General features: G+C 36.7%; 2 protein-coding genes and 18 non-coding genes across 20 annotated transcripts in view; 1 reads left to right on the top strand and 19 right to left on the bottom strand.

The window, feature by feature from the left end:
• zgc:113135 overlaps positions 1–24,291 on the bottom strand; it is a 1,020,739-nt gene that overhangs the window by 397,771 nt on the left and 598,677 nt on the right. The window lies entirely within an intron of this gene.
• Positions 1–24,291, top strand: part of LOC101886882 (gastrula zinc finger protein XlCGF57.1-like) — a 513,813-nt gene that overhangs the window by 87,751 nt on the left and 401,771 nt on the right. The gene's annotated exons all lie outside the window — the stretch shown is intronic.
• Positions 4,175–4,293, bottom strand: LOC137493755 (5S ribosomal RNA). The gene has a single exon (XR_015486295.1). It is a non-coding gene; the product is annotated as a 5S ribosomal RNA (ribosomal RNA).
• LOC137493735 (5S ribosomal RNA) lies at positions 4,473–4,591 on the bottom strand. The gene has a single exon (XR_015489033.1). It is a non-coding gene; the product is annotated as a 5S ribosomal RNA (ribosomal RNA).
• On the bottom strand, positions 4,771–4,889 carry LOC137493736 (5S ribosomal RNA). The gene has a single exon (XR_015489031.1). It is a non-coding gene; the product is annotated as a 5S ribosomal RNA (ribosomal RNA).
• Positions 5,069–5,187, bottom strand: LOC137493821 (5S ribosomal RNA). Its single transcript, XR_015489182.1, has one exon. It is a non-coding gene; the product is annotated as a 5S ribosomal RNA (ribosomal RNA).
• LOC137493522 (5S ribosomal RNA) lies at positions 5,246–5,364 on the bottom strand. Its single transcript, XR_015488669.1, has one exon. It is a non-coding gene; the product is annotated as a 5S ribosomal RNA (ribosomal RNA).
• On the bottom strand, positions 5,423–5,536 carry LOC137494132 (5S ribosomal RNA). The gene has a single exon (XR_015489691.1). It is a non-coding gene; the product is annotated as a 5S ribosomal RNA (ribosomal RNA).
• LOC137494133 (5S ribosomal RNA) lies at positions 5,595–5,708 on the bottom strand. Its single transcript, XR_015489690.1, has one exon. It is a non-coding gene; the product is annotated as a 5S ribosomal RNA (ribosomal RNA).
• Positions 5,767–5,885, bottom strand: LOC137493869 (5S ribosomal RNA). The gene has a single exon (XR_015486293.1). It is a non-coding gene; the product is annotated as a 5S ribosomal RNA (ribosomal RNA).
• Positions 5,944–6,062, bottom strand: LOC137494124 (5S ribosomal RNA). Its single transcript, XR_015489656.1, has one exon. It is a non-coding gene; the product is annotated as a 5S ribosomal RNA (ribosomal RNA).
• On the bottom strand, positions 6,121–6,239 carry LOC137493931 (5S ribosomal RNA). Its single transcript, XR_015489275.1, has one exon. It is a non-coding gene; the product is annotated as a 5S ribosomal RNA (ribosomal RNA).
• Positions 6,298–6,416, bottom strand: LOC137493960 (5S ribosomal RNA). The gene has a single exon (XR_015489389.1). It is a non-coding gene; the product is annotated as a 5S ribosomal RNA (ribosomal RNA).
• Positions 6,475–6,593, bottom strand: LOC137493612 (5S ribosomal RNA). Its single transcript, XR_015488927.1, has one exon. It is a non-coding gene; the product is annotated as a 5S ribosomal RNA (ribosomal RNA).
• LOC137493990 (5S ribosomal RNA) lies at positions 6,652–6,770 on the bottom strand. Its single transcript, XR_015489440.1, has one exon. It is a non-coding gene; the product is annotated as a 5S ribosomal RNA (ribosomal RNA).
• LOC137494011 (5S ribosomal RNA) lies at positions 6,829–6,947 on the bottom strand. The gene has a single exon (XR_015489451.1). It is a non-coding gene; the product is annotated as a 5S ribosomal RNA (ribosomal RNA).
• Positions 12,735–12,853, bottom strand: LOC137494009 (5S ribosomal RNA). The gene has a single exon (XR_015489437.1). It is a non-coding gene; the product is annotated as a 5S ribosomal RNA (ribosomal RNA).
• LOC137493864 (5S ribosomal RNA) lies at positions 12,912–13,030 on the bottom strand. Its single transcript, XR_015489129.1, has one exon. It is a non-coding gene; the product is annotated as a 5S ribosomal RNA (ribosomal RNA).
• LOC137494125 (5S ribosomal RNA) lies at positions 13,089–13,207 on the bottom strand. The gene has a single exon (XR_015489651.1). It is a non-coding gene; the product is annotated as a 5S ribosomal RNA (ribosomal RNA).
• On the bottom strand, positions 13,266–13,384 carry LOC137493980 (5S ribosomal RNA). Its single transcript, XR_015486292.1, has one exon. It is a non-coding gene; the product is annotated as a 5S ribosomal RNA (ribosomal RNA).

Here is a 24,291-nt window from a genome sequence, read left to right as displayed (position 1 = left end):
TTATACCTAAAATTTTCATATTAACTTTCTCCTTTTTAAATTGTATTTTTTCTGGTAAAACATTTATTTTTCCCATTCTCATGTATTTAGTTTTTTCCTTATTAATTTTTGCTCCTGTTCCTTTACAATATCTGTTTAAAATTTCCGCTGCTTTTTCAATACTTTTAATATCTTTTACTATTAAAGTGGTATCATCAGCATACTGAAATATTTTGTGTTCTAAGTCTGTTCCTTTTATACATAATCCTCGTATTTGCGTTTCATTATCAATTGCTAATCCCAATGTTTCAGATACAAGTCTGTATAATAGTGCTGACATTGGACATCCTTGTCTTATTGATCTTGTAATTTTAAAATCTTTAGTTAAAAAACCATTTACTTTTATACAGCTTGTTATATCTGCATATAAACATTTTATCCATTGTAAGTATCTTTCTCCAAAACCAAATCTCTCCATTACATCCATCATATATTTGTGTTCCACTCTATCAAAAGCTTTTTCTAAATCGACACTAATTATATATCCTGTTTCTTTTTCCTCTCTCATATACCATATTATATCTCTTATATTGTTTATGACATCAGTTATGTCTCTTTTTAGAACTGCATATGCTTGATTTGTTTTAATTATGTTAGGTACAACTACTTTCAATCTATTAGCTAAAACCTTTGCTAAAATTTTATAGTCCGTGTTCAGCATGCTTAAGGGTTGATAATTTTTTAAGTCTCCCTTGTCTCCATTTCTTTTATAAATCATTTTCACCATTCCTTTCTTCATACTATTAGTTAACTCTCCTTTTTCATAAATATCACTGTATATTTCATTTAAAATAGGAATTAAAACATTTTTAAAAACTTTATAAAACTCAACTGGTAGTCCATCTATTCCTGGACTTTTCCCATTTCTCGACTGATCAATAGCTGTTTCTATTTCTAAATCTGTTATCTCACTCTCACACATTTCCTTGTCCTCTTTATTTAATTTTGCTGTTATTTTTTCTAATAAAAAATGTTCATCATTTAAATTAACTCCATTTTCTGTAAATAATTCCTTATAAAATCGTCTAGTTTTATTTAAAATTCCCTCTTTGTCTTCTACAGTTTTCCCATCTTGTGTTTTTATACATTTTATTATAGCTGCTCTCTGTCTTGTTTTTTCTAATTCATAAAAGTATTTTGTACTTCTTACTCCTTCTACAATGTCTTTAGCTCTGCTTCTAATAATTACTCCTTTACACTTTTCTTCTTCAATTTTCTTCAGCTTTTCCTGTAATTCAATTATTTTGTCAACATTTATCCCATTTACTTTACTCATTTCTTCATTCCATTCTTTTCTAATTTTATTTTCTTTGAATTTTTTGGCCTTTTGTATTTTTTCTGATATATTTATTGAGTATTCTTTTATTCTATTTTTCAGATTATCCCACCATAAACCTGTTTCTGTTTCAAACATTTCATCATTTACACTATTAATTATTATATTTTCTATATCCATTTTATAACTTTCTATTTTTAACAGCTCAGTGTTGAGTATCCACACTCCTGGTCCTTTTTCAATCTTATTAAAATTCATTGTTATCCATAAAAAATCATGATCACTTTCACTATAGGTTTTATATAAAATTGTGTTAACATATTGTACTACTTTTTTCTTACATAAAAACAAGTCAATTCTACTTTGCTTTAAAATCCTATTTGCAATTTCTCTTCTTGAATACTCTCTTTTCATACCATTTCGCTCTCTCCATACGTCTACCAAATCACATTTTCTCATTAAATTTTGTAGTTCATTCCTCCCTCTGTCTGTTCTAAAATTCATTGAGTCATCTATATCTATTCTTTGCATGGCAATATTAAAATCTCCTAAAATAAATATGTTTTCATTCTTTTCTATTAGTTTATCTATTTCCTTATAAAAGTTATATTTGTCCTTTTCCTCATTTGGTGCATGTATGTTGCATACTCTAAAACTTTTCCCACCATACAGAACTTTTACAATTATTATTCTTCCATTTGTGTCTTTATAGTCTAATTCTACTTTCTCAAAAATCCCTCTTTTTATTAAAATTGCTACTCCTCTATTCTTTTCTATATTTCCATTACTAAATATTTCACCATTCCATAATTTTCTCATTTCATTTTTAATCTCATTTTCCCACTTTGTCTCTTGTAAACATAATATATCACACTTTTTTGTCAAACACGTTAATCTTTCAAACTTTTCATATTTGGACAATCCTCTTACATTCAATGATACCACACATACATTACTCATTAGTATAATTATTGGATAAACCAATAACCACCATTCATTCTGAGTCACTGTCACTTAAACAAATGTTTCTTGCATCTCCTTTTTCAAATTTTTTCATTTCCATTCTTTCTTTAATCTCTTCTCTTCTTATTTTCTGCCGTTGTAGAACCATTTCAATGTTTAGGCCACTTTTAGATCTTGATTTTAAATCTTTTATCTTTTTTCCTTTTTCTTTTTTTTCCAGTCCATAATTCCCCCTTTCAAAATCCATTGCTCTTACCTCATTTATTGCTCTTATTTCATTGTCCTCAGTCCTTGTTTTCTCCTGTCTCTCTTCATTGTTCAGTTCTATAGTGTCCTCATCATTTTGTTCCTCAGCAAATTGTCTATTATTTGGTTCTCCTTCTTCCTTGTTTGCTCCTTCTCCCAGTTCCATTTCTTTATCCTCTTGCTCATTTCTGTCCTCTTCTGTATTGTTTTCTTCTCCTGTTTTGTCCTCCTTCCATTCTGTTGCAGTATTTTCAAGTGACGCTTGTGTTTCCATCCTTTCAACTTCCTCCTCTTTGTTGCAGTTACATCTTGTTGATGCCCTCTCGCAGCCCTGGCACTGCGGAACTTCGCAGTCCCGCACATAATGCCCCTGCTGAAGACATCTCCTGCACGTGAAATTTGGGCAGTCTTTCTTTTCATGCTCTGTACTTGAGCAAAGTCTGCACATTTTCAGTTGATTGTCATGTATCACTCTGAAATACTGCATCCCTTCTTCCGTCATGAAGCCAACATTGTATGGTAAAGATTTAACTTCTTTGGGAAACATTACCTTCACAAATCGTGTTCCGTCTGCAACCATTGCTCCCGGATGATATTTCCTTCTTATTGGCAGTATAGGAGTTACTCCCCAATTACTCACTTTCTGTTGTATCTCCTCATCCTGTATATAACTGGGCAAGTTCAGGAAAGATACCATTTTTTCTGTTGCACACAGCTTTTTCACTTCACATTCTTCTCCATTAATCATCAGTCCGTTAATCAATATCTCACATTCTTTTTCACTTTCCATTGTCAGTTCAAATTCATTGTTGTTTTTCCTTCTCAGTCCAATTAATTTGCCAATCCCCACTTTGTCTTCAACTGCTTTGATTATGTTGTTTATAGTTGAGTTTTCAACATCCTTTATCATCATTGTCAGTGTGGCTTCCTTCTTATATTCTCTTTGATATCTTGCTTGCTTCTTTAGTTTGTTCAGCATTTGTTGTTTTTGACTTAAAGCATTCATTTGTCCTTCAGTATTCTTTTCACTTTCAATACTTGCAATTGATTGTAGATTACCTTTCTTTTCTTGACCACCTCCTTTCCCTTCTTTTTTCTTTGAGACAACTGTTGCCCATGTCTCATTGCTGTTTTCTCCGGCATCTTCATTTCGTGTCCTTTCAAGCATGTTTGTAGCATTTCCTTGTTCACTGTTCCTTTTTCTATTTGTGTCCTGTCCATTCTCTTTCTCCGTAGTGTCCATTTTGTTGTTTTCTAACCCCAAAACAGTGTTACTGTTTGGGGTTAGTTAAAAATAATCTTTAACTGAAAAAACAATTAAAGTAAACTTTGTAATGCAAAAACTAAAAATAAAAAACAAAACTGCCAAAATGGAAGAGCCTCTCTCTTCCTTCTGCCACCTCACACTTCCTGCAGTGCACCAACTCTAACTCACACTAGAGGGCGTGTCCAGGGTGGTATGGCCGTAAGGGAAAGAGGCCGTCCAGAGTTGGCCATTTAAAACAGGCGCAGCACCAGGGAACGAGCGCAGCTCAGCTGGCATCGACACAGCACCGACAGAAACAATGCCCTTGAAGGCGAGAAAAAATCATGGCAGCGAAGCTGTGACACGGGGAAGTCTATCAGCTGCCAAATGAAGGACTTTCGAAAAGCTTACAGCACCTGGTATTCCCAGGCGGTCTCCCATCCAAGTACTAACCAGGCCCGACCCTGCTTTACTTCCGAGTTCAGATGAGATCGGGCATTTCCAGGGTGGTATGGCCGTAAGCGAAAGAGGCCGTCCAGAGTTGGCCATTTAAAACAGGCGCAGCACCAGGGAACGAGCGCAGCTCAGCTGGCATCGACACAGCACCGACAGAAACAATGCCCTTGAAGGCGAGAAAAAATCATGGCAGCGAAGCTGTGACACGGGGAAGTCTATCAGCTGCCAAATGAAGGACTTTCGAAAAGCTTACAGCACCTGGTATTCCCAGGCGGTCTCCCATCCAAGTACTAACCAGGCCCGACCCTGCTTTACTTCCGAGTTCAGATGAGATCGGGCATTTCCAGGGTGGTATGGCCGTAAGGGAAAGAGGCCGTCCAGAGTTGGCCATTTAAAACAGGCGCAGCACCAGGGAACGAGCGCAGCTCAGCTGGCATCGACACAGCACCGACAGAAACAATGCCCTTGAAGGCGAGAAAAAATCATGGCAGCGAAGCTGTGGCACGGGGAAGTCTATCAGCTGCCAAATGAAGGACTTTCGAAAAGCTTACAGCACCTGGTATTCCCAGGCGGTCTCCCATCCAAGTACTAACCAGGCCCGACCCTGCTTTACTTCCGAGTTCAGATGAGATCGGGCATTTCCAGGGTGGTATGGCCGTAAGGGTAAGAGGCCGTCCAGAGTTGGCCATTTAAAACAGGCGCAGCACCAGGGAACGAGCGCAGCTCAGCTGGCATCGACACAGCACCGACAGAAACAATGCCCTTGAAGGCGAGAAAAAATCATGGCAGCGAAGCTGTGGCACGGGGAAGTCTATCAGCTGCCAAATGAAGGACTTTCGAAAAGCTTACAGCACCTGGTATTCCCAGGCGGTCTCCCATCCAAGTACTAACCAGGCCCGACCCTGCTTTACTTCCGAGTTCAGCTGAGATCGGGCATTTCCAGGGTGGTATGGCCGTAAGCGAAAGAGGCTGTCAAGCGTTGGCTATTTAAATCAGCTGCCAAATGAAGCACTTCGAAAAGCTTACAGCGCCTGGTATTCCCAGGCGGTCTCCCATCCAAGTACTAACCAGGCCCGACCCTGCTTTACTTCCGAGTTCAGATGAGATCGGGCATTTCCAGGGTGGTATGGCCGTAAGCGAAAGAGGCTGTCAAGCGTTGGCTATTTAAATCAGCTGCCAAATGAAGCACTTCGAAAAGCTTACAGCACCTGGTATTCCCAGGCGGTCTCCCATCCAAGTACTAACCAGGCCCGACCCTGCTTCCGAGTTCAGATGAGATCGGGCATTTCCAGGGTGGTATGGCCGTAAGCGAAAGAGGCTGTCAAGCGTTGGCTATTTAAATCAGCTGCCAAATGAAGCACTTCGAAAAGCTTACAGCACCTGGTATTCCCAGGCGGTCTCCCATCCAAGTACTAACCAGGCCCGACCCTGCTTCCGAGTTCAGATGAGATCGGGCATTTCCAGGGTGGTATGGCCGTAAGCGAAAGAGGCTGTCAAGCGTTGGCTATTTAAATCAGCTGCCAAATGAAGCACTTCGAAAAGCTTACAGCACCTGGTATTCCCAGGCGGTCTCCCATCCAAGTACTAACCAGGCCCGACCCTGCTTTACTTCCGAGTTCAGATGAGATCGGGCATTTCCAGGGTGGTATGGCCGTAAGCGAAAGAGGCTGTCAAGCGTTGGCTATTTAAATCAGCTGCCAAATGAAGCCCTTCGAAAAGCTTACAGCGCCTGGTATTCCCAGGCGGTCTGCCATCCAAGTACTAACCAGGCCCGACCCTGCTTTACTTCCGAGTTCAGATGACATCGGGCATTTCCAGGGTGGTATGGCCGTAAGCGAAAGAGGCTGTCAAGCGTTGGCTATTTAAATCAGCTGCCAAATGAAGCACTTCGAAAAGCTTACAGCAACTGGTATTCCCAGGCGGTCTCCCATCCAAGTACTAACCAGGCCCGACCCTGCTTTACTTCCGAGTTCAGATGAGATCGGGCATTTCCAGGGTGGTATGGCCGTAAGCGAAAGAGGCTGTCAAGCGTTGGCTATTTAAATCAGCTGCCAAATGAAGCACTTCGAAAAGCTTACAGCACCTGGTATTCCCAGGCGGTCTCCCATCCAAGTACTAACCAGCCCCGACCCTGCTTTACTTCCGAGTTCAGATGAGATCGGGCATTTCCAGGGTGGTATGGCCGTAAGCGAAAGAGGCTGTCAAGCGTTGGCTATTTAAATCAGCTGCCAAATGAAGCACTTCGAAAAGCTTACAGCACCTGGTATTCCCAGGCGGTCTCCCATCCAAGTACTAACCAGGCCCGACCCTGCTTTACTTCCGAGTTCAGATGAGATCGGGCATTTCCAGGGTGGTATGGCCGTAAGTGAAAGAGGCTGTCAAGCGTTGGCTATTTAAATCAGCTGCCAAATGAAGCACTTCGAAAAGCTTACAGCACCTGGTATTCCCAGGCGGTCTCCCATCCAAGTACTAACCAGGCCCGACCCTGCTTTACTTCCGAGTTCAGATGACATCGGGCATTTCCAGGGTGGTATGGCCGTAAGCGAAAGAGGCTGTCAAGCGTTGGCTATTTAAATCAGCTGCCAAATGAAGCACTTCGAAAAGCTTACAGCGCCTGGTATTCCCAGGCGGTCTCCCATCCAAGTACTAACCAGGCACGACCCTGCTTTACTTCCGAGTTCAGATGAGATCGGGCATTTCCAGGGTGGTATGGCCGTAAGCGAAAGAGGCTGTCAAGCGTTGGCTATTTAAATCAGCTGCCAAATGAAGCACTTCGAAAAGCTTACAGCACCTGGTATTCCCAGGCGGTCTCCCATCCAAGTACTAACCAGGCCCGACCCTGCTTTACTTCCGAGTTCAGATGAGATCGGGCATTTCTTTTTTTTTTTTTTTTTTCTTTTTTTCTTTTTTTTTTTTATTAGAAAAATATTTCAATTTTTACAATACATACATTTAAAAACATTTAAAACATCAGTTCAGAAGCATATTAAAATATCATTTACAAACATTTCTTAAGACATTATGTTGGTATTAAAACAGGAAAACAACAAGCATAATCATTCTGGCAAATCTATTTTCAAACCATCTAGTGTGTACATAATATAAGGAGTATTCAACATAAACGTTTTGTAAAATTCAGTCTCTTTTTCTTCCATTCTAAAATATTGTTCCACAGTTTTAATATAGTTTTCCAGTTTTTTTTTATACATTTTCCATAACTCTATTTTAGCATTTTTATTTTTAACAATGTTTCTCCTTTCCCAAATTACAGTTCTTGCAACTGATAAAAACAAATTTGCAATTCTTGTCTTACTTCCATTAAAACCAAATAAAAATATTTTATACCATTCTGTCTCCTCTTCAATCTGCTCTGTTTCACTTGCCATCATTTGTTTCATCATTTCTTTTAACTTTGCCATAAATGTATTTAATTCAACACATTTTAAAAACAAATGCATAATACCTTCATTTTCCAGTCCACATATTTTGCATAATGCATTCTCACTGCTTCCGATTTGTGCCAGTTTTGTTTCAGTGAAAATAACATTATGTCTGATAAAATAATCCAACATTTCAATTTTTGCATCTAAATATTTCCATTTTAAATTCTTCCAGATTCCCTCTTCATCTATTTCCACAAAGATTTTTTTCCAAAATTGTTCTGAAACTGGTCTTTTATGCACTTTGTTTCTGAAACAAATGTAGAAATTTTTGAGAACACATTCTTGAAAATCCTTCTCCTTTTCCTTTAAAAACACTTTTACATTATCATTGCTTTCATTATTTTGTTCAATTTTTACTATCCATTCTTTAGGTAATGCACTTTTCACTATTTCAAATTGTTTTACCAGAGTTTCTCTTTTGATATCTTTCCCAATCCCATCCATGGCATCCACAATTACTTGGCTTGGTAAAAACCCTTCTATAATCTCATATAAAACATCCTTAACCTGACATACACCTGCTTCCAACCAATATTTAAAATATACTTCTTTCTCTTGTGTTAAAATATTAGCATTTAAAAACAAAGGTTGATTTAATAACATGTTCCTCCCTTCAGGTTTAAAATCAACGTGATTTAAAAACTCACTCCATGCCTGTAAAACTTCTCTATAAAATTCAGGAATCCCAGTTATCATGCTTTGTTTCAGTTTCATCCATAAAATATCATCATTCATATTAAAACCCCCACATTTGTTAAGATAAAACCTCATTACATGTTTCCATTCGGCTTTAAATTTTTTATTTAAATACTTTTTTATTACTTTGACTCTCATGCTTTTCTTTCTTGTCTCTGGGTCTAACAAACCTAACCCCCCATCATCGGTTGCTCCAATTAATACATTATATGCAATTCTTGGTGGTTTTCCTTCCCAGATAAAACTCAATAAACATTGTTTTATTCTCTGCTCATGCCAGTGATCCATAGGGGTAACTCCTAACACATACCACATTTTTGACAACATCAACGTATTTATGATTAAAACTTTACCTTTCAGATTGACTCTTCTTTGTTTCCACCATTCTAATCTCCTTTCCATTCCTCCGATAATTTCATCCCACATTATCTCCTTATCTCTTTTCCCATTTTCTCCAAAGGTTATCCCTAAAATCTTTATTTCTTTCTGGTCTTTAAATTTAAAAACATCCGGTAGAATACATGCATTGCCTAATCTCATGACTACAGTTTTTTCCATGTTTACTTTAGCACCTGATCCATTACAATATCTTTCAATGATTTTCATTGCATTTATCACACTTTGCATATCTTTTAAAATCAGTGTAGTATCGTCTGCATATTGATAAATTTTCTGTTCTTCTTCTGTTTCTACAATTTTAATTCCATGTATTTCTTTATCTCTTATTATAGCTGATCCTAGAGCTTCAGTCACTAGACTGTACAGCTGTGCAGAGAGTGGACATCCCTGTTTTATGGATCGTGTTACATTAAAACAGTCTGTAATAAAACCGTTAACTTTAATACGACTAATAGCTCCGTTGTATAAACACTTGATCCATCTTAAAAAATTATTCCCAAAACCAACCTTATTTAAAACCTCAAATAGAAAATTGTGTTCAACTCTGTCAAATGCTGTCTCGAAATCTACACTTATTACATATCCATTTTTTCTCTTTTCTTTCATGTATTGTATTACATCTCTTATACTGCTAATTATGTCTGTGATATCTTTCCCTTTTACGCCATATGCCTGACTAGTTTTGATAATATCGGGTAAGACCTTTTTAAGTCTATTTGCTAATACCTTGGCTAAAATCTTAAAATCTGTGTTTAGCATTGTTAGGGGTCTAAAATTCCTCAAATCATTTTTCTCACCTTTTTTCTTATATATCAGTTTCACTAAACCAACTCTCATTAAATGCGTTGTTTCTTGTTTTTTAAAAACTTCATCAAAAATTTCCTTTAAAATTGGTGCTAAAACATCCTTAAAAACTTTGTAAAACTCAGATACTAATCCATCTAATCCTGGACTTTTCCCATTACTTAATTGCATAATAGATTCCTTTATTTCTTCTATTTGTATTTCCTCATCACACATCTTTTTATCATCCTCTGTTACCTTTCCCTCAATTTGATCCAATAAATTTTTTTCTTCTTTTTCATTTATTTCACCTTTTTTAAAAAGGCTTTCATAAAAATCTCTAACTTCCTTTAAAATATCCTGTGTTTCTTTTATTTTTTCTCCATTTTCTTTTTTTAATTCTCTTATAATTTCTCCGTTACCCTTACTTTTCTCTAAATTGAAAAAGAATTTTGTACATTTCTCTCCATCCACAATACATTTGGCTCTGCTTCTGATCATCGCACCTCTACATTTTCTTTCTTCTATGTTTCGTAATTCCTCCTCCAGAAACAGTATTCTCTCTATATCTACCTTTTCTTGATTTAAACTGTCATTTAATTCCTTTCTAACCTCTACTTCTTTATGTGCTTTTGCTTTTTGTATTGATTTACTCATTTTAATCGTATACTTTTTAATTTCATATTTTGTGTTATCCCACCATATTCTTTTATCTTCATGATACATCTCATTTTGTATTTCAGTATTTATTAAGTCCACTATTGCCTTTCTATAAGGTTCTCCTTTTAAAATTTCTGTATTTAAAATCCATATCCCTTTTCCTCTTTTAGTTTCATTAAAATCAATCTTCATTAATAAAAACTTGTGGTCGCTTAGCGTTGTTTCTTTAAAATAAACACTCTGTATAAAATCACCCAGTTTTTCCTTGCATAAAATAAAATCAATCCTACTTTGCTTTAAGTTACCATCTACTAACTGTCTTCTTGAATATTCTCTTTTTCCTTCATTCCTTACTCTCCATATGTCCACTACTTTGTGCTCTGCCATTAGTTTCTGCAACTCTTTTCTCCCAGTGTCATTCCTAAAAACCATGCCATCCGCTAAATCAATTCTATTAAAAACCGTGTTAAAATCTCCTATTAAAATAGTTTCGCCCCATAAAATCATAAGATCATTTATTCTGTTAAAAAAGTCCTTCTTTTCTTTTTCTGCTACTGGAGCATGAATGTTACATAATGTCATATTATTTTCTCTCATTCTAATAGCAAGGCATTTCCCCTCTTTATCATTGTATAGTTCTTCCACATCATTCTTTATATCTTCTTTGACTAAAATAGCGACCCCTCTTCCCATCCTTCCATCACCATTATTATAAAATATTTGCCCCCTCCATCTTCTTTTAAAATCTTCCATCACACCATCATTCCAATTAGTCTCTTGTAAACAAATTAAGTTTTGTTTTTTGCATAGTTCCTTTACCTTGTCAAATTTTCCAACATTTAAAAGACCTCTTGTATTAAAACTAACACAATTAAAAACCATTAAAAGAAAAGATAAAAATAAAAATAAATATTTAAAATACATTACTCATCTTCCCCTCCTTCTAAACTCCTTAACACATTGAACATATTAGCTTTGGCCTTTTTTCTAACATTGTCCAAATTTGGTTTTACCTTTAGTGTTCTTCTTCTTAAATTCACTTTCATACATTTGTCCATATTGTCCACCTTTGCATCTTCTTCATAATCCATGTCTTTGTTTTGCTCAATTTTTTCTTGTCCATTGTCCTCCATGTCTGAAAACTCAATTTCCATCATTTGATTTCCTCCCTCCTTCGTTTCTCCATCTTTATTAAAATCCACAACTTCTCCAGTGTTATTCTTTAGTTGTTCTATTTCTCTTTGCTGTGTTGCTTCTTCCTCCTGATCTCCTTCAAGTTTTGCATCTTCCTCCTTATTTCCTTCTTGCACCTGTCTGTCCACCTGTTTTTCTTTTTCTCCTTCCTTCCCTTCCATCCAACATTCACATTTATCTAAGAATTCTGCACACTCCGAGCATCTGACAGTGGTGCACGATCGTGCAAAATGCCCCCATTCTCCGCATCTGTAGCACTTGAAATTAGGACAGTCTTTCAGCAGATGGTCCGGGCTCATGCACTGCCTACAAGTTTTCACTTGCCGACTGTGCATCACCCGGAAATGCTGTGGTCCTTCGGCTGTTTCTAGCCTCGTGCTATAGGGCAGTGATGCCACCTCCTTCGGGAACCTTACTTTCAGGAACCTCGTCCCATCTTCGATGTCAGTGCCCGGGTAGCATCTTCTTTTAATTTTTGTTAGTGGCTCAACACCCCATCCTTCCAATTTTTCTACAATTATACTATTTTCCAGGTAGACAGGCAGGTGCAAGAAGGAAACTACATAATCTCGGTTGTGCAAACTTTTAACTTCACAGTTCACTCCATTAATTGTTAGTCCTTCTAAAAGTTTTTCACACTCCTCTTCTTTTTCCATGGTCAGTTCATATTCTTTGCCTTGTCTGGGTCTGAGCGCCAACATTTTCCCTTGTCCACATTTTTCCATTATCGCTTTAATAACATCTTCTGCCTTTACCTCAAGTACGTTTTCCACATTTATAATCACCGTAGCCTCCTTCAAGTATTTTCTCTCCGCAAACTTACTTTTTTCAGTTTTGTTTCCATTTCGTGGTCGTTTATCCAGTCCATTTTCGTTAGCCTTGCTTGTTCCTCCTGCCAGTCCGTTGTCGTTTGCCGTGCTTGTTTCTCCTCCTAATCCAATGTCGATAGCCTTTCGCGTTCCTCCTGCCAGTCCATTATCTTTCACCAGTCGAGTTTCTCCTGCCATGTCCGTGTTTGTTGCCGTGCATCCGTCCGCCATTGCTTACTCCAAAAAAAGAGTTCCAAATGAAAAAAATAAGTTCCTCCCGAACAGCTAATGCTGTTGGGAGGAAAATAAACTTCACAAAAACAAAAAAAACAAATTAACTCTAATACTTTACAAATCAAAAAGAAAATAAACAAAGAGTAGGGAGAGCCTTTCTCTCCCAACTGCAGCCAAACACTTCCTGGAATGTACCAAGTTCGAGGATTTCCAGGGTGGTGTGGCCGTAAGCGAAAGAGGCTGTCAAGCATTGGCTATTTAAATCAGCTGCCAAATGAAGCACTTCGAAAAGCTTACAGCACCTGGTTTTCCCAGGCGGTCTCCCATCCAAGTACTAACCAGGCCCGACCCTGCTTTACTTCCGAGTTCAGATGACATCGGGCATTTCCAGGGTGGTATGGCCGTAAGCGAAAGAGGCTGTCAAGCGTTGGCTATTTAAATCAGCTGCCAAATGAAGCACTTCGAAAAGCTTACAGTGCCTGGTATTCCCAGGCGGTCTCCCATCCAAGTACTAACCAGGCCCGACCCTGCTTTACTTCCGAGTTCAGATGAGATCGGGCATTTCCAGGGTGGTATGGCCGTAAGCGAAAGAGGCTGTCAAGCGTTGGCTATTTAAATCAGCTGCCAAATGAAGCACTTCGAAAAGCTTACAGCACCTGGTATTCCCAGGCAGTCTCCCATCCAAATACTAACCAGGCCCGACCCTGCTTTACTTCCGAGTTCAGATGACATCGGGCATTTCCAGGGTGGTATGGCCGTAAGCGAAAGAGGCTGTCAAGCGTTGGCTATTTAAATCAGCTGCCAAATGAAGCACTTCGAAAAGCTTACAGCACCTGGTATTCCCAGGCGGTCTCCCATCCAAGTACTAACCAGGCCCGACCCTGCTTTACTTCCGAGTTCAGATGAGATCGGGCATTTCCAGGGTGGTATGGCCGTAAGCGAAAGAGGCTGTCAAGCGTTGGCTATTTAAATCAGCTGCCAAATGAAGCACTTCGAAAAGCTTACAGCACCTGGTATTCCCAGGCGGTCTCCCATCCAAGTACTAACCAGGCCCGACCCTGCTTTACTTCCGAGTTCAGATGAGATCGGGCATTTCTTTTCTTTTTTTTTTCTTTTTTTTCTTTATTTTATATCAAAAATTAAAAACAGTTACATTCAGGTAATAATACATTTACATTATATAAAGCCATTTGAACATATGCATTCCCACTTAAAAAGTCTTTTTCAAATACATCAATCTTGTCATTCATGTTACAATAATAGAAAAGAGCATTTAGCAGTTCAGACATTTTTCTTTGAAACAATTTACACACAGACAATTTGCCATTCTTTTCTTTAACAATATTCCTTCTATTCCATATCACATTTCTTGCAACCGTTAAAATTTTTAAACCTAAGCCTCCTTCTTCTACTTTACCAATTATGGTGTCATACGCTATTTTGGAAGGTTTTCCATCCCATAAGAAATCTAAAACAATAGCTTTTATCTTTTTATACACACTCATTGGCAAACTCACTGTACCTAAAACATACCACATTTTTGATAATAATAAGGAATTTAAAACTAAAACTTTCCCCTTTAAAAACAAACCTCTTAATTTCCAGAAATGTAATCTTTTCTCCATTCCCTTTAAAACTTCCTCCCACATTAAATTCCTTGTTTCATTTTCATTTTCACCAACCCTTATACCTAAAATTTTCATATCAACTTTCTCCTCTTTAAATTAGATTTTTTCTGGTAAAACATTTATTTTTCCCAGTCTCATGTATTTAGTTTTTTCCTTATTAATTTTTGCTCCTGTTCCTTTACAATATCTGTTTAAAATTTCCTCTGCTTTTTCAATACTTTTATTGTCTTTTACTATTAAAGTGGTATCATCAGCATACTGAAATATTTTGTGTTCTAAGTCTGTTCCTTTTATACATAATCCTCGTATTTGCGTTTCAATATCAATTGCTAATCCTAATGTTTCAGATACAAGTGTGTATAATAGTGCTGACATTGGACATCCTTGTCTTATTGATCTTGTAATTTTAAAATCTTTAGTTAAAAAACCATTTACTTTTATACAGCTTGTTATATCTGCATATAAACATTTTATCCATTGTAAGTATCTTTCTCCAAAACCAAATCTCTCCATTACATCCATCATATATTTGTGTTCCACTCTATCAAAAGCTTTTTCTAAATCGACACTGATTATATATCATGTTTCTTTTTCCTCTCTCATATACCATATTATATCTCTTATATTGTTTATGACATCAGTTATGTCTCTTTTTAGAACTGCATATGCTTGATTTGTTTTGATTATGTTAGGTACAACTACTTTCAATCTATTAGCTAAAACCTTTGCTAAAATTTTATAGTCCGTGTTCAGCATGCTTAAGGGTCGATAATTTTTTAAGTCTCCCTTGTCTCCATTTCTTTTATAAATCATTTTCACCATTCCTTTCTTCATACTATTAGTTAACTCCCCTTTTTCATAAATATCACTGTATATTTCATTTAAAATAGGAATTAAAACATTTTTAAAAACTTTATAAAACTCAACTGGTAGTCCATCTATTCCTGGACTTTTCCCATTTCTCGACTGATCAATAGCTGTTTCTATTTCTAAATCTGTTATCTCACTCTCACACATTTCCTTGTCCTCTTTATTTAATTTTGCTGTTATTTTTTCTAATAAAAAATGTTCATCATTTAAATTAACTCCATTTTCTGTAAATAATTCCTTATAAAATCGTCTAGTTTCATTTAAAATTCCCTCTTTGTCTTCTACAGTTTTCCCATCTTGTGTTTTTATACATTTTATTATAGCTGCTCTCTGTCTTGTTTTTTCTAATTCATAAAAGTATTTTGTACTTCTTTCTCCTTCTACAATGTCTTTAGCTCTGCTTCTAATAATTACTCCTTTACACTTTTCTTCTTCAATTTTCTTCAGCTTTTCCTGTAATTCTATTATTTTGTCAACATTTATCCCATTTACTTTACTCATTTCTTCATTCCATTCTTTTCTAATTTTATTTTCTTTGAATTTTTTTGCCTTTTGTATTTTTTCTGATATATTTATTGAGTATTCTTTTATTCTATTTTTCAGATTATCCCACCATAAACCTGTTTCTGTTTCAAACATTTCATCATTCACACTATTAATTATTATATTTTCTGTATCCATTTTATAACTTTCGATTTTTAACAGCTCAGTGTTGAGTATCCACACTCCTGGTCCTTTTTCAATCTCATTAAAATTCATTGTTATCCATAAAAAATCATGATCACTTTCACTATAGGTTTTATATAAAATTGTGTTAACATATTGTACTTCTTTTTTCTTACATAAAAACAAGTCAATTCTACTTTGCTTTAAAATCCTATTTGCAATTTCTCTTCTTGAATACTCTCTTTTCATACCATTCCGCTCTCTCCATACGTCTACCAAATCACATTTTCTCATCAAATTTTGTAGTTCATTCCTCCCTCTGTCTGTTCTAAAATTCATTGAGTCATCTATATCTATTCTTTGCATGGCAATATTAAAATCTCCTAAAATAAATATGTTTTCATTCTTTTCTATTAGCTTATCTATTTCCTTATAAAAGTTATATTTGTCCTTTTCCTCATTTGGTGCATGTATGTTGCATACTCTAAAACTTTTCCCACCATACAGAACTTTTACAATTATTATTCTTCCATTTGTGTCTTTATAGTCTAATTCTACTTTCTCAAAAATCCCTCTTTTTATTAAAACTGCTACTCCTCTATTCTTTTCTATATTTCCATTACTAAATATTTCACCATTCCATAATTTTCTCATTTCATTTTTAATCTCATTTTCCCACTTTGTCTCTTGTAAACATAATATATCACACTTTTTTTGTCAAACACGTTAATCTTTCAAACTTTTCACATTTGGACAATCCTCTTACATTCAATGATACCACACATACATTACTCATTAGTATAATTATTGGATAAACCAATAACCACCATTCATTCTGAGTCACTGTCACTTAAACAAATGTTTCTTGTATCTTCTTTTTCAAATTTCTTCCTTTCCATTCTTTCTTTAATCTCTTCTCTTCTTATTTTCTGCCGTTGTAGAACCATTTCAATATAATTAAGCCACTTTTAGATCTTGATTTTAAATCTTTTATCTTTTTTCCTTTTTCTTTTTTTTCCAGTCCATAATTCCCCCTTTCAAAATCCATTGCTCTTACCTCATTTATTGCTCTTATTTCATTGTCCTCAGTCCTTGTTTTCTCCTGTCTCTCTTCAATGTTCAGTTCTGTAGTGTCCTCATCATTTTGTTCCTCAGCAAATTGTCTACTATTTGGTTCTCCTTCTTCCTTGTTTGCTCCTTCTCCCAGTTCCATTTCTTTATCCTCTTGCTCATTTCTGTCCTCTTCTGTATTGTTTTCTTCTCCTGTTTTGTCCTCCTTCCTTTCTGTTGCAGTATTTTCAAGTGACGCTTGTATTTCCATCCTTTCAACTTCCTCCTCTTTGTTGCAGTTACATCTTGTTGATGCCCTCTCGCAGCCCTGGCACTGCGGAACTTCGCAGTCCTGCACATAATGCCCCTGCTGAAGACATCTCCTGCACGTGAAATTTGGGCAGTCTTTCTTTTCATGCTCTGTACTTGAGCAAAGTCTGCACATTTTCAATTGATTATCGTGAATCACTCTGAAATACTGCATCCCTTCTTCTGTCATAAAGCCAACATTGTATGGTAAAGATTTAACTTCTTTGGGAAATTTTACCTTCACAAATCGTGTTCCGTCTGTAACCATTGTTCCCGGATGATATTTCCTTCTTATTGGCAGTATAGGAGTTACTCCCCAATTACTCACTTTCTGTTGTATCTCCTCATCCTGTATATAACTGGGCAAGTTCAGGAAAGATACCATTTTTTCTGTTGCACACAGCTTTTTCACTTCACATTCTTCTCCATTAATCATCAGTCCGTTTATCAATATCTCGCATTCTTTTTCACTTTCCATTGTCAGTTCAAATTCGTTGTTGTTTTTCCTTCTCAGTCCAATTAATTTGCCAATCCCGACTTTGTCTTCAACTGCTTTGATTATGTTGTTTATAGTTGAGTTTTCAACATCCTTTATCATCATTGTCAGTGTGGCTTCCTTCTTATATTCTCTTTGATATCTTGCTTGCTTCTTTATTTTGTTCAGCATTTGTTGTTTTTGACTTAAAGCATTCATTTGTCCTTCAGTATTCTTTTCACTTTCAATACTTGCAATTGATTGTAGATCCCCTTTCTTTTCTTGACCACCTCCTTTTCCTTCTTTTTTCTTTGAGACAACTGTTGCCCATGTCTCATTGCTGTTTTCTCCGGCATCTTCATTTCGTGTCCTTTCAAGCATGTTTGTAGCATTTCCTTGTTCTCTGTTCCTTTTTCCATTTGTGTCCTGTCCATTCTCTTTCTCCGTAGTGTCCATTTTGTTGTTTTCTAACCCCAAAACAGTGTTACTGTTTGGGGTTAGTTAAAAATAATCTTTAACTGAAAAAACAATTGAAGTAAACTTTGTAATGCAAAAACTAAAAATAAAAAACAAAACTGCCAAAATGGAAGAGCCTCTCTCTTCCTTCTGCCACCTCACACTTCCTGCAGTGCACCAACTCTAACTCACACTAGAGGGCGTGTCCAGGGTGGTATGGCCGTACGCGAAAGAGGCCGTCAAGAGTTGGCTATTTAAATCAGGCGCAGCACCAGGGAACGAGCGCAGCTCAGCTGGCATCGACACAGCACCGACAGAAACAATGCCCTTGAAGGCGAGAAAAAAACAATGGCAGCGAAGCTGTGACACGGGGAAGTCTATCAGCTGCCAAATGAAGGACTTCGAAAAGCTTACAGCACCTGGTACACTGAAAAAAATGATTTAGGCCTCTATTAAATTAAACATAATTCAATTTAGTTTATTTTAAACAATTTAATTTAGTTGTTGATTTTATTAAATTATTTTTAATCGGTTTTAAGTGAATTAGATGTGTTTTGAACCCATCTAAATTAATTAATTAAAGTCTATTAGAAAAAATTATGTTAGCTTTGTGCGCATGCGCGTTATGTTCCGTTGCCTCGGCGCCAAAGCCCAAAGGAAGTTTTACAGAATCCAGTCAGATGGAAGCAAGACGCCAGAGCCGGATTTCTGTACATCCATTTGCACAGTAAGTCACATTTTATATTGTACCAGACTGTTTATTACAGAAAAAACTTTGTGGGTAACATAGATGCATAAAATGGTCTCTCGTTCAGACTGTCTATTTTGGTCGTTTTTAAATTTCACAGCGACCAGCCGTCGAGCGCGCTCACAAGTTAAGCTAACAGTTAACGTTACACACGGTTTGACAAATCTCGCTTTTATGTCGCAGAATATATTTAAGATTCTTTTTAGCAAGAATGTAGTTATGTAGACTTGATATATAATGTTTTTAATGAAGTAAATGGCTATTTTCAAGAGAATAAGCATGTTTTTTGATGTGACGACAGTGTTCGTGATCCGCCATTCCAAACGAAAAAAGTTTCGTTGCTAACGTTAGCTCAGTCCTTTGTGAATTTACCGTGGCTTTTACTATGGTTAACATTAAACATGCGTTTAGATAGTTGTGAACGGACAGTACCATACTGATTTTGTTTTAGAACGATTTGGTCTGGCGTTAGGGCACTACTGACTGTCTTAGGAGGTTGTCGAATGTGTGCCCATACTGGCGTAACATTAACTTTTAACGTAAAGGGCGTCCATTTATACAGTTCTTTATTTTTTACGTGAGATGCTGTAATTATGTCTTTGGGGTTATAATGCTGTTAATGGGCTAACTTAGATTCACAACAAGTGTTTGTCAGCCACCGATAAACGTCCAGCGCAAGGTTAACTTAATGTGACTTTTTCCATATTCATAAAGTGCCTTTTACATCAATGATAATGTAATTTAATTAAAATAATATCATTTAAATAAGCTGAAGCATTCCTTTAGTTGTTCAAACGTAAAACACATGCAGACGAGTGCTAAAACTTCATGGAAAATACTGTGGTTAAAATAAATGTACATATTTTTAAGACATAGCGTTGAAGAATGGAATTTAATGCAGTGCTTTGTCTGGTCTGAGACCCACTTTATATCGTATCAATCAGGCAGTGACGATCACTGATTTAAAAAAAATCTGACTTTGAAGGGGTAAACCCAAAAATTCCCCATTAACGTTAGTTTACTCACCCACAGACTTTCTTTCTTCAGTAAAACATTAAAGAAAATTCAGCTAAAATATTTAATGTTGAACTGAAGAAAAAGTTCTTGCTAACCTTATTGGTGTTGGTATAAAAATAACCCTAACTAATCATTAATCGGTAAACAATATGTTGATTAAGAAGTTGGTCATGTTGTTACTTGTGCTGAATTTTGAACCTAAATGATAATCATGTGCTTCCTTTCATTTGAGGTACTGTACAACAAGTTTCCTTTGCTGAGTTCCTTGGTCAGGGGTTTAAACACATTTTCTGTCCAGTACTGCAGTTGGAATTTTCCATCAACTTTTTATGGTAAGTAACTGCAAAACATTTATCACTACACATTACAGTTAACAGTCTCTTAACTAAATATGTTGCTCTGAAAAATCTAAATAGTCCCAAAAAAGGAAATTTACTCACTATTCACTCACCATGGTCCCAAACCTTTGAGTTTTTTTTTATCTGTTGAACACAAGATAAAATATTTTGAAGAGTGTTAGAAACCAGTAATCATTGACATTCATAGTAGGAAAAACATATTATGGAAGTCAATGGTTACCGGTTTTCATCATTTTTCAAATGATCTTATGTTGTGTTTATCAGAACAAAGAAACTCAAACAGGTTTGTGACAAGTGAAGAATAAGTAAATGTTATTGTTGCTTCCCTAGTTTTCACAGTACTAGGGTGCAGTAAAAGCACAACTTTGATTCAACTCCGTGATTCTCTCAAGAGGGCCGACCAAAATGTCTGACCTGACATAAAATGATTCGACTATCTGATTGCCGACCAAGAGAGGTTATTCACCTCTTTGTTCCTCCTGTACATTGCATCAACACAACACAGCACAGCAAATATTGAAGTTGAAATTTAATTTGATTTAAAGAAGAGTCGCATCAGAATTTGGCTCAAAATTGCACAATGCACATTCGGCCTTAAGCCTGGTTTGTACTTCTGCGTTGAGTGATTGGCGTGACCTACGGCGCCTGCCCTGCGTGCAGCTGAGCACTTATACTTGTGCGCGCTGTTTGTGTTGTTCTACAATAACACTTACAAAAGCAGTAGGTTTATATGTTCCCTCTGTATGGAGTTTCTTCGCTTGGGTTTTGTTTTTTCTGAGCACTACCTTAATGACCAAGAAATTAAAACTCGCTCATTCTGAGGCGGGAGCCGGCGGTCATGCAACAACTTTAATCATAAGGTAAACACAAAGCAACAGTTTCCACCTCGAGCTATTTCATGGGACTCTACACTTGTAAACACTCGCTCCAATGGGTTGGCGTGGCTCTCAACCCCGCCCACACGCGTAAGCGCTACCAAGCCCACTAATAGAGCGTGCGCTACGTGTTGATGCGATGTGTAGTTACATTTTTGGAGAGATGCGCCACGGCAAGGGCTATTCGACTGCGCGCAGGCTGCATCGGACCATACACGTGCATTTGACGCAGAAGTATAAATCAGCCTTTGCATGTCTTTATTTTGGCTGAACATTACAAGGTAGTCGAAAAAAGAAATCACTTTAAATATAGTGTAACTAAACAAACTATTCACAAGTAAACAGTCAGTTGATTAAATAAATTTAAGTATCATTATAAATGTAATATACATGTAAGGAACAATCGTCAGATTTAGGTGTGTTAAAAGATAATAAATGCACAACATCCAGACAAAGTTTAATGTTTAGATTATTACTGCAAGTTGAAATTTAATATAGTTTTAATTTCTAAATAAATATAACATTTTAAAAATAAATATATAGGCTATGTTCTGAATAATGCTCATGTCCATGCTTATCATGCCATCTAATTAACCACAAACATACTTATATTCTATGTATTAGACAATGCAGTCAATGCATGCACTGAAAAAAATATGCTTATAGGCTACCTTTACCTGCAGGTTTTGCTAGCTGGGCAAAACTTAGATATACATTAAATATGTATAATTTTATTTGTGAAAGCAAGAGAGAAACTTGTGGGAGTGCTGTAATAAAGGAGTCACAAATGACTAACAATTGTGCATTACGGTAACGTGTTTTATTCGGGACATGGCATATGACATAAATAATCGATAACATTTGAGCTAGTTTCAGTTATTAATTCTTTTTATTTTTAAAATATATATTTATTTAACAGGTGGCGCTGTGGGTAGCGCTCTCACCTCACAGCAAGAAGGTCGCTAGTTCGATTCTCGACTGGATCAGTTGGCATTTCTGTGTGGAGTCTGCATGTTCTCCCCGCGTTCGCATGGGTTTCCTCCGGGTGCTCCGGTTTCCCCCACAAGTCCAAAGACATGCGCTATAGGGCAATTGGGTAAGTTAAATTGTCGTAGTGTATGTGTGTAAATGGAAGTGTATGGATGTTTCCCAGTGATGGTTTGCAGCTGGAAGGGCATCTGCTGTGTAAAACATGCTGGATAAGTTGGCGGTTCATTTCGCTGTGGCGACCCCAGATTAATAAAGGGATTAAGCCGAGAAGAAAATAAATTAATATTTATTTAACTTAATGTTAATATAACACTACTGATGATTTTTAGCTGAATCTGTGGTACATGGTGATTCAAATAATGGCAGCGAATGGGGATGGGTTTTTCAGTTTAAGAATAAAGTCCAAATCTAAAGCCATGGCTCCTGATGAAGGTCCTGTAAAGTGAAACAATTGGTCTGTGTAAGAAATTTAACATTATTTGCAATATTAGCATTAATCCACAGCCTGGTCAAACAGATGGTTTTTGGGTTGTGAGACGTAGTTTAGAAGAAGTTGTCGGCGATTCTTCCTATTGTAAAGTCATGCAATGTTCAAGTCCCTGTCGCCGATCCATCTTGCAGTGAAAATAAAGCAGCAACAAAATGCTAGCCCAGATAGTCACGCAGTGTGAAAACATCTATGACACGACTACTTTCAAAATCATGCAGTCTGAACTCTGCATTAGTTAATGATTAGACTTAGAGACCTGGATGTCGACTCGTCTCTCTGCAACTGGATTATAGACTTTCGGACTAAAAGACCTCAGAATGTCAGATCAGGCCACATCTGCTCCACCATCGTCACACTTAACCCTGGTGTACCACAGGGCTGTGTGCTGAGCCTCTTCCTCTACTTCTTTTTTTACTATCAACTGTAGGCCTGTGAATAGATCCAACATCATCATCAAATTTGCAGATGACACCACTGTGATTGGTCTAATCAGCAATAATGATGAGACGGCCTACAGGGAGGAGATACATTATCTGTCCACTTGGCCACTACCAAGTGGACCAATCACAGAGCTTGCGCTACGCGTCGTTGCGATGTGTAGTTACATTTTTTGAGAGGTGCACGTCAGCGACGGCCACGGCAAAGAGCTATGCGTCAGCGCCGTAGCATACGCGTGCGTTTGACGCAGAAGTATAAATCAGCCTTAAGGAACAGCACTTTCCTCAGAGCTGTCCCTTTTTCAACTCTATCCCCCACTAATTATTTTGCCCTCCTAATACACCCCCACTGTCCTCAGAAGTTATACTCCTCATTATCATTGCACTATTTAACATTTGCACATTTAAAAATTACACATTCATTGCACTACATTAGACTGATTCATTCATTTGAACTGTACATACTGTATACTGTACACTTGTAATTGTTTATCTATCTGTACACTTCTGATTATTAATAGCAACCTGTACATATAATAATTTATTTTAAATCTCTGTTCATAGCTAATACAACATGTATATAATGTTGATAGTACGTCCATCTGTAAATATCACTAAAGTTTTTCTATGTCTGCACTTTATAACTTATACCTGTATACTGCACTTGCTGCTATTGCACTGCTGGTTAGACCTAAACTGATTTTCGTTGCATTGTACTTGTACATGTGTAATGACAAAGTTTAATCTAATCTAATACATTTCTTAACGTTTTTCAATTTATCATTTATGTATTTAACTAATCAAATTTGTATTATTTACAGACAACCGATGTCCATGTCAAAAGAGCGTCTATTCTTCAAGCTCTCTTTACTTACCTTGGTGAGGATGAGGCATGCCTGGTGAAAGAATACATGGTGAGTGCATCATAGTACTAGTGCTTGCACCTGGGCTATAAGAAAGAACTGCTTTGTTCAGAGGCTGAGGGTGGGGTTACAGTGGCCAATGAGACAAACAAACTTTTTTGAGTGCCATATTTGAATTAATAGGTAAACCTAATGTTGAACACATTATGGTCTATTCAAATCACATTGCGCTGCACAAACACTTGCAAGATTCGTGCAAGTAAGTTGCATACTAATTCAATGCAAAAGTATGAATAGAACAATGAACAAAATATTTTAATATCTCAAAAACAAAATTAATAATTTTAAAGAATTTGAAAATAGTGTTTTCACTGTATATGTCAATGGCTTTTTTCTTTTTTCAAATGCTTTCTATTTCCATATATTTGTACATGAAGTTAAAAAAAAAATGCCATTGGTCACTGCACGCGTAAGAGCAACCTATTATCTTTTGCCTCAAACTCTTGCATTGTAATGGTAATACACACTGTTATTGAACCGTGAGAAAACTATCAGCTTGTTGAGTGTGACTTCACATCGCTTGACTATATCAAATAGTATTGGGAGACTCAACA

The sequence above is a fragment of the Danio rerio genome, chromosome 4, assembly GCF_052040795.2.
Source record: "Danio rerio strain M-AB ecotype USA chromosome 4, GRCz13ab, whole genome shotgun sequence".
In the NCBI taxonomy this organism is placed as follows: Eukaryota; Metazoa; Chordata; class Actinopteri; order Cypriniformes; family Danionidae; genus Danio; species Danio rerio.
This window is presented reverse-complemented; position numbering and strand designations above follow the sequence as displayed.